The sequence below is a fragment of the Antechinus flavipes genome, chromosome 3 (genome assembly GCF_016432865.1).
Source record: "Antechinus flavipes isolate AdamAnt ecotype Samford, QLD, Australia chromosome 3, AdamAnt_v2, whole genome shotgun sequence".
NCBI lineage: Eukaryota > Metazoa > Chordata > Mammalia > Dasyuromorphia > Dasyuridae > Antechinus > Antechinus flavipes.
Window position 1 is genome coordinate 625,126,062 of NC_067400.1, and position 14,501 is coordinate 625,140,562.

A 14,501-nucleotide genomic window follows, 5' to 3' on the forward strand; every position below is an offset into this window, starting at 1 on the left:
TAGTGTTCTAATATTCACCATTATTTAATAATGAACTTTCTGATAGAAATCTGGGTCAAAAGACTTCCCATCCATATCACATTACATTATATTATATTACATTCTCAACAATACAACTGTCAGATGGTAAATAAGATATGAATGTTGTTTGAAAGCTTTCCCACTTTTATTACATTTGAAGGGGCTGCTTTCAGCTAGGAGCTTTGGGGGTACGGTAAAGCTGGTGTACTGGTTAAAGGCCTTTCCACATTTATTTAAAAGGATTCTTCAAATATGAATTTTCTGATGTCTAATAAGGTGTGTGCTTCTGCTGAAGGCCTTCCCACATTTGTCACATTCATAAGGTTTCTCTCCAGTATGAATTCTTTGATGGTAGGTAAGTAGCGTATTCCTATTGAAGGCCTTGCCGCATTCATTACATTTATAAGGTTTCTCCCCGGTATGAATTTTCTGGTGTCTGACGAGGTCTGGTGTACGGTTGAAGGCCTTCCCACACTGACTACATTCATAAGGTTTTTCTCCGCTGTGAATTCTCCGGTGAATAGTAAGGGATGAAGTGTCATTGAAGGCCTTGCCACATTCATTACATTTATGGGGTTTCTCTCCAGTATGAACTCTCTGATGACAGATAAGCTTTGCATTCTGGCTATAAGCCTTCCCACATTCTTCACATTTATAAGGCTTTTCTCCAGTATGAGTTTTCTGGTGTTTAATAAGATCGGTGCTTCGATAGAAGGCCTTCCCACACTGAGCACACACGTAGGGTTTTTCTCCAGTATGAATTCTCTGGTGATAAGTAAGGGATGAGCTATCAATGAAAGCTTTTCCACATTCATTACATTTATGGGGCTTCTCGCCAGTGTGGATTCTCTGATGATAAGTAAGGGATGAATGTTGGTTAAAGGCTTTCCCACATTCGTTACATTTATGAGGCTTATCTCTATTGTGAATTCTCTGATGTACAGTAAGGTTTGTGCTCTGGCTAAAGGCCTTCCCACATTCATTACATTCATAAGGCTTCTCTCCAGTATGAATTTTCTGGTGTCTAATAAGGTCTGTGCTTCGGCTGAAGGCCTTCTCACACTGATTACATTCAAATGGCTTTACTCCACTATGAATTCGCTGATGCATATTAAGGGATGAGCTATCGATAAAGGCTTTCCCACATTCACTACAAATGTGGGGCTTCTCTCCAGTATGAATTCGTTGATGGCAAATAAGTCTTGTGTTCTGACTATAGGCTTTTCCACATTCATTACATTTGTATGGCTTCTCTCCACTATGAGTTTTCTGGTGTTTAATAAGATCCGTGCTACGGCTAAAGGCCTTCCCACAATGATTACACGCATAAGGTTTCTCTCCAGTATGAATTCTCTGATGGTAATTAAGGGAGGATTGTTGGTTGAAGGCTTTTCCACATACATTACACTTATGGGGTTTATCTCCAGTATGAATTCTCTGATGCACAGTCAGATAAGTGCTTTGGCTAAAGGCCTTCCACATTCGATACATTTGAAAGGCTTTTCTCCAGTGTGAATTTTCCGATGTCTAATAAGATCTGGTGTGCGGCTGAAATGTTTTCCGCATTCAGCACACTCGTATGGTTTTTCTCCAGTGTGTATTCTCTGATGGTAACTAAGGGATGAGTGCTGTTTGAAGGCCTTGCCACATTCACTACATTTATAGGGTTTTTCAGCAGAATGAGTTTTCTGATGGCAAAAAAGCTTTGTGCTCTGGGTGAAGGTCTTTCCACATTCATCACATTTATAATGGTTCTTTCTAGCATGAGTTTTCTGATGCCTAATAAAGTTTGTGCTCAGATTGAAGGCTTTTCCACATTCATTACACTCATAATGTTTCTCTCTTGCAGTCTTATTATCACACTGAATGAGGTCTGTTTGATAACTAAAGAGTTCACCACATTCATTATACTCAGACTGTTCCTTTCCTGAAGCAAATTTCTTAATTAGACTTGAATGCTGTTGAAAGCTTTTCCCAATTGTATCCCACTGATTTTGACTCTTTGCTCTAGGAACTCTCTGTTGTTTTTCAGAAAGGACTAGCCTCAGACGGATGCTTTCCCCAAATTCATTACATTCAAGGCCTGTGACATCCCTGGGAATTTTCCTGGAAAGAAATGTTAATTCCTTGGAATGATTCTCCTGGTTACTCTTCTTTCCTAACTGGACATCATTTTTCCAGATGTCTCCCACTTTGAAGTCCCAAGAACTGTTGCTTGTGAATCTCTCCTGAGATGATTCTTGCATAGTAATGCCCAGCTTTACCGTAAACTCTTTGGTTTCAGGCTTGGATTCCCAATCTGAAAGAAAGAAAGAAAAAAATCCTCTTCCTTTACTCTTTCCATTTAATCTATCTCCTCAAAGAAAGCAATCTGTACACATGAAATGGCAGAATGAATAAGAAAATGCTATGATTTTAAATTTATAGAATAATTTACTTTGCAAAGTGTTTTTATACGAATCATACCATTGGATGCTCACACAGTCTTGTGAAACAAGCAGGACAGTTATTATTCTACTTCACAGAAGAAACCGTGACTCAGAATAATTAAATGGTTTAACTAAACCAGCTCTTCAGGACAATTCTGGGAGGATACTGTGATAAGCTGACAAGCGATTCATTTATTCCTTGGGAACAGTCATTGTGCCCTTTAATATCATTACAAGGTATAACCTGAATAAATCCAAGACTTCAGGAGAAGAACAACTACATCCAAGGATAGTAAAAGGACATGCGGCTTAAGGGCATTTAGGAAGCCTGGGTGGGAGGGGGAGGGAAGAGGGGGAGGTTTTGGGAAGAATAGCAAGCTTTACAGGCCTAGGATAGTTAAGGAGATTAGACATAACTCAATATTTGGACATTAGGGTACCACTGGGATTACTTCCTGTGCTCCTGAGGCATAAAAAATCTAGTCTCAAAGAAGCAGGAGTCTCTCAGGTTTAATGGGATTCTCCCTGACCAGACTGTTGATGAATGGAAGGGGGAGCAGCTTTCACTTGAATCTAGGATTGTATCCCTTTAAAGCCTTGTATTCATAAATAAAACTCTTTTTATCAAATTCTACATGTCCACGAGTGTTTGATTGGGTTCCAATCCCAGCCCTGAATCACAGGTCTGTCTTAGTTAAGTCTGGTCTACAGCATCTAGTATTCATCTCTAAGAAATTCTAGAGAATAAGTGTGACTTAAAGCATCATTTGAAACTCCATGATTTGTCAAGGAGAAATTCAAGGAGATACAAACAAAAATACATGTTAAAGCAGATGTTTTGTGCAAAATTGAAAAGAGAAACCAAAAGCCAAGTTAACCTAATTTCATTTTCTTTATTGATGGGGTCTTTTGCCTGACTATAGAAAACTAAAGCGCTTAGCTAGACTTCTGTGATATATCTGTAACAATCTTTCAGGAGCATTAACAGACAAAGTGGTGAGTCGCAAACCAGACTGTGGATGTGCCCAAAGTGGGCTGATCAAATAGGGTGATGAAGGGCTATATTCCTCTAAGGCAGGCACTTAGCTTTCTCCAAATGACATTTTTAAATGACTACAAACTGCTGCCAATGTGGTGTGGGCCCTCATCACTTCCAGCCCGGACTATTGCAACCACTGCTATGGGCTGGTCTCTCCCACTTCCAGAATAAAACCCTGCGTTTGGTGTTCAAAAGTCCTCCCCAGTCTTCATATACCAGATTCCTCTCCAAGGACTCTCTGAGTAGCTACACTGACCTTCCTGCCACTCCACCTCTTGGCCTTGGCACTGATGGTGGCTCCTGCTTGGGATGCTCTTCCTCTTCATCTTCACCTGTTGCCTTCAGGAATCAGCCAAAACATTACCCTAGGCCAGAGGCCCTTTCTAGTCCTCCTCCTCCCATCGCCTGCTAAGGCCTTTCTCAGAGATGACCTCCAGCTTGTCCTCTAGATATACTGTATAGACACAAGGATTTATTAAGTTGTCTGGTCTACCATAACGAACTCCAGGATAACAGTTGGACCAGCCCGGCCCTGTGCAGTGGGAAAGCCTGCTGGGATTGCTGGTCCCTGTGCAGCAGAAAGTCAATGAAAGACCGCTGTCCCCTGAAAAGAAAAGCTTGGGATAATCTCTCCTGTGCCCTAGGAGCAGAGCTCAACTTTTAAAAACAAGAAAAAAACCAGTAAGAGCCCTGAGCTACCATGGAGACCAGGAAGATCAGAACCCACATCTAGAAGGGGAAGCCATGGCAAAAGGCCTACATGCAAAGCCTCAAAGTGGGATATGAACAAGGCTCTCTTGGAAGAGCCCAAAAAGTATCTTAAAAGATAGGCAGAAGAAAAATGGTGGGAAAAGAAACAACATACATGGGAGAATTATGAAAGTTTTTTGGGAAAAAGTTTGGAAACTTTTGGAACAATTTGGAAAAGGAAGCACAGAAACTGACAAGGAAAACGAGTCCTTAAAAAAATAAATTTGGTGAAATGGAACAAAATATACCAAGGAAAACAACTTCTCAACCAGACCCTGAGGCAAACAAGAGGAACTATTTTCAGGGATCCAAAAAAGCCACATGCAGAAACAAAGCATGGCTTAGAAGTACATGATAAAGGACACAAAGACAAGGCGTCCATTGTGAAGGTGATGTGACTCACAGGAAAAGTAGCGGCTCTGGGGTTTGAGGCCTGGGTTTGGGCACAAGTCACTGGACCTCTCTAAGGACTCTTTCCTCATCTGTAAAAGGATGAGGAGAACTTGACTGAATGGCTTGGGAGGACCCTTGGAGCTTCACAGCTTTGATACCCCAGATGGAAAAGCAACCATCACATACTACGACTGTCCCACATCTGGAGCAGTGTTTTCCAGTGGCAAAACCAAGACTCTCCTGTTCATCAGGGAGTTATTACTGCTAAGGCTGAGAGGAGCCATGGACCTCCAAGAGGTAGCCGCAGCCTGGCTCTGCCGGGAGCTCCTCCAGCGGCCCTCTGGCCATGTTCAGGACCGCCAAGGACGATCGGCAGCTGCCACGCTGTGTGGAGAAAGGGAACACTCCTTAAAGGAGCACGTTTCATAGGCCCAGTCACTGCCAAATGAAACAAAGAGGCAACAGCATCCTCCCAAAGAAGCAAGGAGGCCGTCAAGGACATGGAAGAGCGGGCAAGGGAGGGAGCCCCCAGGGAAGCCACAGGATGGACCAGCAGGCGAGTGGTCAGCGGCAGCATAAAGCTCTGGGTTTGGTGCCCGGCACCTCTCATCCATGACAGGGAGGTGACCACCAGTTAAAGATTCTTCCTCTTGTTCTTCTGGTCAGGGAGGCCGAGCAGCCACAACCCTGCCTCCCCGGTGAGCACTGCCTCCCAGAGTCCTTCAGCTCCCCTGAAGGCAGTTTTCAGGCCTCCCTGGAGTCTCTTCTCCTCCAGCCCCTCACACAGCCTGATCTGCAGTCTCCTTTCTGGTTATCCTGTCTGTCTGTGCTTCAGCCCCAACTTCAGGGGCCCCGTCGATGTGGGGATCCCCTCCCTCCACGGGGGCAGATCTAGGCCCGTCGAGACCTCACCACCCCATGCTCACATCTGTCCACCACGTGGGAGCGTGGTGCTCCCAGTGGTTAGAGCAGTGAGCAGGGGCCGCAGCCCACCCAGCCAGCTCTGGTTCACTGGGCTCTGCCGGCCACAGCTGGGACGGAGCTCCTCATGGCCAGGCTGAGGTTGGACATCCCACAGAACAGACCCGGCCCAGAATTCTTGCCTGTCCTGCCTTTCCATCTACTCCCACAGCATGTCCCATCCCCCCTCTCCTCCATGGCGACACAAGCGTTCTGATTACTGCTTCCATCATCATGTCATCATCCCAACTTCTCTGAAACCAGAGGTCAAGGGCCAGTCCTCCTTCCTATGTCACTCTCAGAACCAGGATAAAGTTTTATACTTACCAGGAAACAAAAAACGTGGCCCTGAAGGAGGGAGTTAATGGAAGAATGGTTTCTTGGGGGGTGGGAGGGCAAGGGAGGGAGAGAAAGAAAGACTATCGAGGGAGCAAATTCCTCATTCTGGGGACAACTTTTTCTGAAAATAAAGGTAAAGAGCAGCAGCTCAGGACAGTGATTTGTTCCGACAAAGGCTGTCTATGAAAGTGCCGGCAGCCAACAGCTCACTTGCTTGCTTGCCCACAAGCCTTGGGGCTCTGGAGGGGGACTCCTTGGGCAGCACTTCAAAATATGGCCTCCGTTGGGGGGCAGATTGTCCCTTCACTTACCTAAATAGGAACTTCCTGAGTGTTCCTTCTCCAACATCCAGGGGGCTTCTCCTCGCTCCAGCTGGGTGATCACGTCCATCTGGGGAACTGGAAGCCCTGGTTATCACAAACAGAAAGGCTGAGGAGAGAGCACCGCGGAATTCAGTTCTCGGAAGGTCCAGAGGGCTGGCCAAAGGACCTCCAGAAGAAGCTCTGAGGGGGAAACCTGAGGAAGGGAGGTGCTGTGCTGTGGGACTCCGGGGTGACTTGAAAGTGGGAAGAACATGAGCTCATTCCATCCTTTCCTGCCCACCCTCTCCTCATGATCTTTTCACCCCTTGGAATCTACCCTGGTATTGGGGTTATCAAGAAGAAGGGACTTCCTCTGCCCACCCCAGAGAGCAAAGCTCCAAGTATGAGAGGAGTTGTCAAGACACCGATTCGGGCTGAAGGGAAGGCCGTGCTCCGAACCATGGTCTCTGTCTGAAAACAGAATGGGCCGATGTGGGAAATGGCATCAAGCGGAGGCCCGAGGACACACGTGGGGCCGTCGTCCTCAGGGACCACAAGGCCTTGGAGGGTAGTCCGATTCCAACTTCTGGGATTCTGATCTATCCCAGTGACAAGACAGCCTAACAGAGCTCTCAGTTGTCAGTGAGACTGCGCAGAGGCCATTGGCAGGAGGACAGGAAGCAAGTGCGGACTGTCTCTCAGGCCAGAGGAACTCTGCTCTCGAAGGCCACCTAGCAAGGGAAGGAGCCAAGAGAGCTCGGGGGCCTTCCACTTCCCAGGGCAGGGCCGGGGTCTCACCTAGGAACACCAGGTTCCTGTAGTTCTCAAGCATCACCTCCTTGTAGAGCTCCTTCTGAGAGGGATCCAGGTGTCTCCACTCCTCCCCAGAAAAGTCCACAGTCACATCCCTGAAGGTCAGTGACTCCTGAAACGCCAAAGAACAAGAGATTTAAAGATGGAAGGAACTCCCAATATCCTTCAGTCCTATTTCTGTTTTACAGAGAATGAAATGGAGGCCCAGGGAGGGCGAGACACTGGGCACAGTTCTGCGGGAGGCCCAGGGAGAGCGAGACACTGGGCATAGCCTGACAGGAGGCCCGGCCACCAGGCATGGCTCAGTGGGAGGCCCAGGGAGGGTGAGCCATTGGGCACAGCATGGCAGAACATGGTAGTGGTGATCACGGTGCTTTCTCCTAACATCAGCTCCCCCTTCACTCTCTTCCAGGGAATGCCAGGTGTAACAGGTACCCCAATCCACCCAGCTGACAGTCATCACAGCGCCATGGATTCCCCAATCCCACTGGCACTGAGGGGCTGTAGTTGCCTTAAGGGTTGGCATAGCTCCATGCCCAAGAGGCAGCAGAACTGGAAGGGCTTCTCGATGTCTGTGTGTCCCAGCCCGTCACCAGCCGGGAGAAGGAGGTGCCACTGAGAAGTCACAGCTCTGTGGGAGGCACAGAGAGGGTGAGCCATTGTGACTCTGGGCAATTCACATAACACTGCCTGCCTCAGTTTCCCCATCGGCAAAATGGAGAACAACAGAAGAGATGAAGGGCCTGGCCCAGAGTAGGTGCTTTTTCTTTCTCCTTGTGGTGGGCTGACCTTGGACTCAGGACTTTGGGCAGCCTGAGCTTCTCCTCTTAATGACTATCAACATATTTTCAAATTTAAGCAAGAGAAAGTAGGTAAATAAAATATAAAATTATCTTTTTTGCAGATATAAGATGACAGAATTTTTTACAGATGAGAGAAAATTGTAGTCAACAAAAAATTAAATGAAAGAAATGTGGGAAATTTGCAGACTATAAAATAAACCGATGTAATTAATATTTCTGTATATTACCAACAAATATGGTAGAAAAAGAAATTCTATTCAAAACAAATCCAAAAGGTATAAAATATTTGGAAGAGTATCTATCAAGATTAATTCAGGGATGAGATGAATCTGACTATAAAATACTCATTGCAAAAATATATATGTGTATAGTAATTTCTCATCGGCAGAATACATAAAAATGAGAATACTACTTAAATTCACTTATTCAATGCTATTCAAGTTAAACTAATAAAGGATCATTTTGTAGATCTGGGAAAAAAATTGAAAACAAAATTCACATGAAGGAACAAAAGATTAATAATGTCATGGGTAACAATAATGAAATGAGAAGAAAGGGGTCCAGCAATACTTGATCTCAAACTATATTACAAAGTATAATTGTGAAAATTAAACTATTAGCTTGTATTTGAATCAATACCTTATACATTTCAAATGAGTCCTGTATCAGAAAAACAATGCAAAAAAAAAAAAATTTCCCCCAGTTAATATTGGAACTGTAACTTGATAATACCAATAGCTGCAAAAAAACAAAATAAAGCAAAAAAAATTTTTTAAAATAAAAGTAAAGATGAGGAAGCAAAGGAAAAGAAAATCCAACTATAGATAGCCACTATGGGGATGACAATAACTTAGGTTAAATTAGCCAACTTGAAATACAGAATCAAAAACTTAAGGGAGAAAATAATTCTTTGAAAACTACAATTGGGCAAAAGGAAGCTAATGATATTCTAAGACACCAAAAAATAATAAAACAAAATCAAAAGAATGAAAAAATAGAAGAGAAAATGAAAAATTTCATCAAAATTAACAATTTGAAGAACAGATTGGGAGAAATAATATAAGAATCTGAAAGTTATGATACAAAAAAAGTTGTGATACAATATTACAGGAAATTTATCAAGGAAAATTGTTCTAAAGTTCTAGAACAAGGAAGCAAAGCAGAATTAGAAAAAAAAAAAAAAAACCCACTGATTACTATCTGGAAAAAATCCCAGGAATAAAACTCACAGGAATATCATAGTCAAGTTTCTTTCTTTCTTTCTTTTTTAATTATAGCTTTTTATTTACAAGTTATATGCATGGGTAATTTTACAGCATTGACAATTGCCAAACCTTTTGTTCCAATTTTTCCCCTCCTTCCCCTTATCTCCTCCCCCAGTGGCAGGTTGATCAATACATGTTAAATATGCATAGCCAAGTTTCAAAGCTCCCAAGTTAGGGAGAAAATATTGGAAAAAACAAGGAAAAAAACCCAAATTAAATGTCATGAAGTTATAATTACACAAGATCTAGTAGCTACTACATTGAACGACCATAGGTCTTGGAATGTTACATTATGTAGAGCAAAAGAACTGAGATTACAATGAAGAGTAACTTCCTCAACAAAGTTAAGTAGAATATTCAACGAAAAAAAGGACATTTAATGAACTGAAAGACTTTCAGGCATTTATGATAAAAAAAAAAAAAGCAGAATATAAAGGAAAATTTAATATATAATATCCAGAAGAAATAAAAGATGAACATTAAAGGTCAATTTTAAAGTACTCAGTGAGATCAAGTTATCAGTTCTCTAATAACAGTTATTATTTGGGTAAATTGGAAAAAAAGGCCTGGGCTGAGCAGAATATTTAGTGATTCTAAAAAAAAATAAAACTGTATAGGGAGAAATAATAAGGAGCCTCATATAAATGAGGCAAAAAAAGAAAAAACTGATACAGAAGAAACTAGTGGGGGGAAGGCAGGTAGTGATGGAATCTTATTATCATTAGGAATGGGTTAAAGAGGGAAGGGTATTTAGAGGGGTAAAAAGTCGTCTAAATACAGAAAGAAATAACAGGGCAAGGGGATAAGGTTTAGGGAGAAGATAAGGAAGGGACTCGTTGGGGTGGATAGAATAAATAATAGAATAAGATCGTAGATAGAAGTAAAGCTGAAGAATGAGGGATAGGAATAGATTAAATAGGATGGGGAGAAAAAATAGGAAGGAGGAAAATGCACAAAAAGTTAATTATAGCTTGGAATAGGAATGGGATGATTTTATCCATAAATGGAATCTGAGGAGGTTAAAAATCTGAATTAACAGCATGTTGTTTTCAGGAAATGCTACAAAAATGAAAGAGATACAGAAAGATAAAATAAAGAACAAGAATAGAATTTATTATGTAAAAAAAATCAGGGGTAGTAATCTTGATCTCATACAAAGTTAAAACGAAAATAGATTTCATCAAAAGAGAAAAATAGGAAAATTACACTGTGCCAGCAATATTATTTAATATTATTTTAGATCATTTAAAATAACTAGATGCCATAAAGAACCGAGAGTATACCGGACAAAACGGGCAGAGGAACTGTATAAACATAAATAAAACACTATCTCTACAAATAAATTCATCTAAATAATTGAAGTAGTATTCATTGTCCATGGACAGGTAAAGTCAATTTCTTTTAATGGCAATTTTATTTAACTTACATTATTTAACTGTAATTTAATAGTTAAATAAAATTATTCAATGCGATCCCAATTAAATTACTAAATTATCTTACTGAGTTAGAAAAAATACTAATGAAGTTCATATGGAAGAACAAAAGGTCAGGAACCTCAAAGAATGAAGGAAAAAAGGATGTAAAGGAAGCGGATTCAGCAGTTCGCGTTCCTTAAACTGTTTTAAAATGGGAGGGCATTGTTGAAGTATAAAATGGTAATAATTTCATTTATTGTAAATAGAATTTTCTTGTATAAATAAAACCTATTTGGTTGGGAACAGAAGAAATGCAGAAAGTTGGTAAAAAATAAAATTTTTCACAGACAACCTCTCAGTTTATGATTGGGGCCAGGGAATGATCTATTAAGGAAGAAGTTATCCACCTGTGGAGAAACAGAAGGTTATGGAAATAACCACAGTGCAGTCTCACAGCTATGTGCGTGTTTGACTCCTTTCTATCTACCTCTCTATGTACATGTACACGCACACATACATGTGTATCTACACACATACGTACATCTATGAACATGCACATAGAAAGTGTGTATTTGTTGGAGACACTTTGCTGAATCATAATCAAGTTCAGGTAAGTGTCTGGACACATGATTTCACTGGTGTAAGGAGCTCTCAGGCCAGGAAGCTCCCTCTCCCACCGCGGGTCAACAACGGGGCTGGGGTCCCCGAAAAAAGCCTTGTTTCCATGGGGATGTCCCGAGAGAAGGGACAGATGCACGGGCCGGGCTCTTCTCCCTGCCTCTGTCCCTGCCAAAAGCAGAGGGGCCGGGGAGATGGTGTCGTGTGTCAAAGGGTGGAGGAGCCGCCAAGTGCAAATTCCCCTCCGGCTCTGACTGACAGAAATAGACCTGGGGTGGAAAGGCCGGGGAGCCTGTGGAAACGGCCCCTCCCGCTCAGCCTGTGAGGGCGGAGGGCGGAGAAAGCCCGACTTGCCCGAAAAGGCATTTACCAAGCACCTTGTTCCTCCCCCGCTCTGGGACTCGGGCACCATCATTATGTCCATTTTACAGAGGAGGCAAAGAGGGCCGCTGTCCCTTGTTCAGGGTCACTGTGTAGATGGTGAGCGCCGGAAACACTCCGCCCCTCATTCTGTCCAGCGCACGCCTGCCCCCTTGAGCTGATTTCAGAGGAAATAAAGGCAGGCTGGGGGAGGGGGCGGCCCCCAGGGGTGCCTCTGCAGAGAGAGGCTCACTCCTAATTTCCCTCTCCTTTCTGGGCCAAACCGCCAGTCAACAGGCTTTTCCTACCTCCTTCCCAGGGGCCGGGCATTGTGCCAAGTGCCAGGGATACAAAAACAGTCCTGGCTGCCTCTGAGGGCCAAGGAAGGTGCCCCCCACTAAAAAGGGCTGAATAACCCCACTGACCGGCGCCGATTCGGGCGCTGCCTGAGGGAGAAGGTCCCAGGGGAAGGAGCGGAGCCCCCTCACCGGCGTCTCCCAGAGGTGCCATTCTCCTTCCCGGTGGGTGAGGAGGGAGCCCTCAGACACCGCCTCCAGCCCCCTCCCGCTCACCTGCGCTGTGGCTCTCAGGTCCCCGGGGCCCATGTCCTCCGGCTCAGGGCTGCGCTGGCTGGGAAGGGCCAAATCCTTCGCAAGCTGAGCTGGGGAAGAAAAGGAATCCTGGGGGAGAGCGGCTTCTTGGAGGTCACCGACCCCTCCACAGCTTAAGCACCCGGAGAGCCCCGGCTGGGACCCTCCCGATCCCGAGTCCTTCCTCTCTGCACAAAGCCCCCTTCTCCCAGCAGATTCCTGGACGTGTCCCAAGGGAATGGAAGCTCCTTGAGGGCAGGGCCAGGCCAGCAGAAGGGGCTTCCTCAGGCCGGACGGGCCAGGGCAGCCATGGAGAAGCAGGGTCTCCAATCCAGCAAGCAGTACCGCTGCGGAGGAAGGCCGCTCCATACCGTGTGTCCCTGAGCACTGACCTGGGGAGAATCAGGCACCCGGAGGGAGGCAAAACCAGCCCCTCCTCTCCGGCGGCTCCGGGCACCGACCTCCCGGAATGGAGGGAGCCTGAGGTCCCGGTCCAGATGGGCAGCGGGGGGCTAGGGGACAATCCCTGGGCGCCGAGTCTCCCCGAAGTCTGCGGCCGTGGCTCCCGGAGAGAAGGGGCTGGTGTATTTTCTCCTTTTCTCGGCAGGCCCTGAGCTTGTTGGCTAGCCCGGCGGGGGCTGAAGGGTCTCGGGTGCAGGCCGGACCTCAGGGGGTGAGATGCTAGGGTTCCCGGGGGAGGGGGCCAGGGCAGGCCTCTGGGTCCTGATGGATCAGCCAGGCCCAAGCAGTCATTAAGCTCGGGCCTCAGGCCTAATAAGGTGCTTAGAGATCCACCTTGTAGCCTCTTCACCAACATCCGGCTTTATGCCGCGGCCAGAGAAAAGGCTCCCTTTCGTTACAGACACTGAGGCAGCCAGATTAAGTGGCCTGCTTAACAAGGCTGCTGCGCTTCCCAGGCGGGACGCGAAGCTTGAGGACTCCGGGCTGGGCTGTTAGGGGCTGTCCCTCCGTGGGGGCCGATCAGTCAACATTTATGAGGCGCCTGCTCCGTGCCGGGCCCGAGGCTCGGCCTGCTCCACCCTGAGCGGGCCTGCTTCCCCCAGGTCACGGGGTCGCTAAGGCCGGGCCCCCGAGGAGCCCTTTCCCGGTCGGAATCTTCTCTCTGCCCACTCTGAGAGGAGCCTTGAAGGCCGGTATAGTCTGAAGCTCAGAAAAAAGTCGGGGAGGCCTTCACGGATGTCTAGTACAGACTCGGCGGGGGGCGGGGGGAAGGGGGGAGGGAAGGGACATTCGGACCGTGGGTTTCTCAGAGGAGGGACTCAGGACCCTGGGTCACGGGGGCAGCCAGAGTTCTGGGGTGTTTGCTGCGCTTTGCGGGGCTGGGACTAGGGAAGCCTGGGTCCTTTAGGCAGGAGATGGGGCTCAGGCCATTTGGTCCCTTCGGAGAGCGGGGGTACTCTGAATGCCTGGGCTCCCTTAAGGGGGTTAGGGATCCGTAGTCCCTGGGGGTCCCTTTAGGGATAAGGAACTTCGGGATATCTGGGTCCCTTCGGGGCTATGGGGGCTCAGGACATTGGGGTCCGGACCACCCGGGGAGCCCCTTGGGGAGACTCACCATTGGACCGCTGTGGACACAGGTCACGTGTCCTGTAAAGACGGAGGCGGAAGCAGCGTGTAGTGACACGCGGAGCCTCCTGGGAGATGTAGTCCAAAATTTTCAGGGCGGGGTCTCCTGGGAGATGTAGTCCGGCATCCTTCTGCGGAGAGGACTGAATGCTGGGGTCAAGGGTGCCGAGGGCTTCCCCAAAACTCAAAGGGAGAAGGCAGGCGCGCCGGTGTGGGGGCAGGCAGTTTATCCCTCTGCACTCGAGACCAGCTCGCCGTGAAATGCTGAACAGCTACAGGGGGCTCGGGCCCATGGCGTTAGGGATCCCGGCGCGGCTCAGCCTTCCGTCTCCCCCCTCCAGGCCTTTGCCCCGCCGCGCCCCGCCGGAGCAGCGTTCCTGTAGCTTGTGCCGCGCACTCTCCAGGCCGCCGCTCCCACTCACAGACCCGGGGGACGACTGCGTACCTCAGGCTTCTGGGGTCACCCTAAGCGTTGGGGCACATCTTCCCAATACCAGTAGTTATTGGTGCCTCGCATGAGTCTCCCCGCTGTGGAAAATCAGTATCAATTAGCAAGACTGCGTTAATTAGCATTTAGAAGTAGTTATTTAATGAAGTCACATAATAAGAATGATTGGTTCAGATCTTCCTTCCAAGAGATAATGAAGAGCAAGGAATAACTTAAGGGCTGGCACGCGGTACTTAATTCTCTGAACCTCAGTCTTTGTTGTTCATGAAAATTCTAAGTCTAACAAGTAAAAGATCCCAATAGATTCTGTAAAAGGCCCCAGTCTTTCCCCCATGTTTTATCATTGTGTATGGATGTAAACCTGAAGTT

The 14,501-nt window shown here is 46.3% G+C and overlaps 1 pseudogene; it reads right to left on the reverse strand.

Moving 5' to 3' along the window:
- On the reverse strand, positions 1-13,791 carry LOC127556620 (zinc finger protein 260-like; annotated as a pseudogene).
- Between the last annotated feature and the right edge of the window lie 710 nt (positions 13,792-14,501).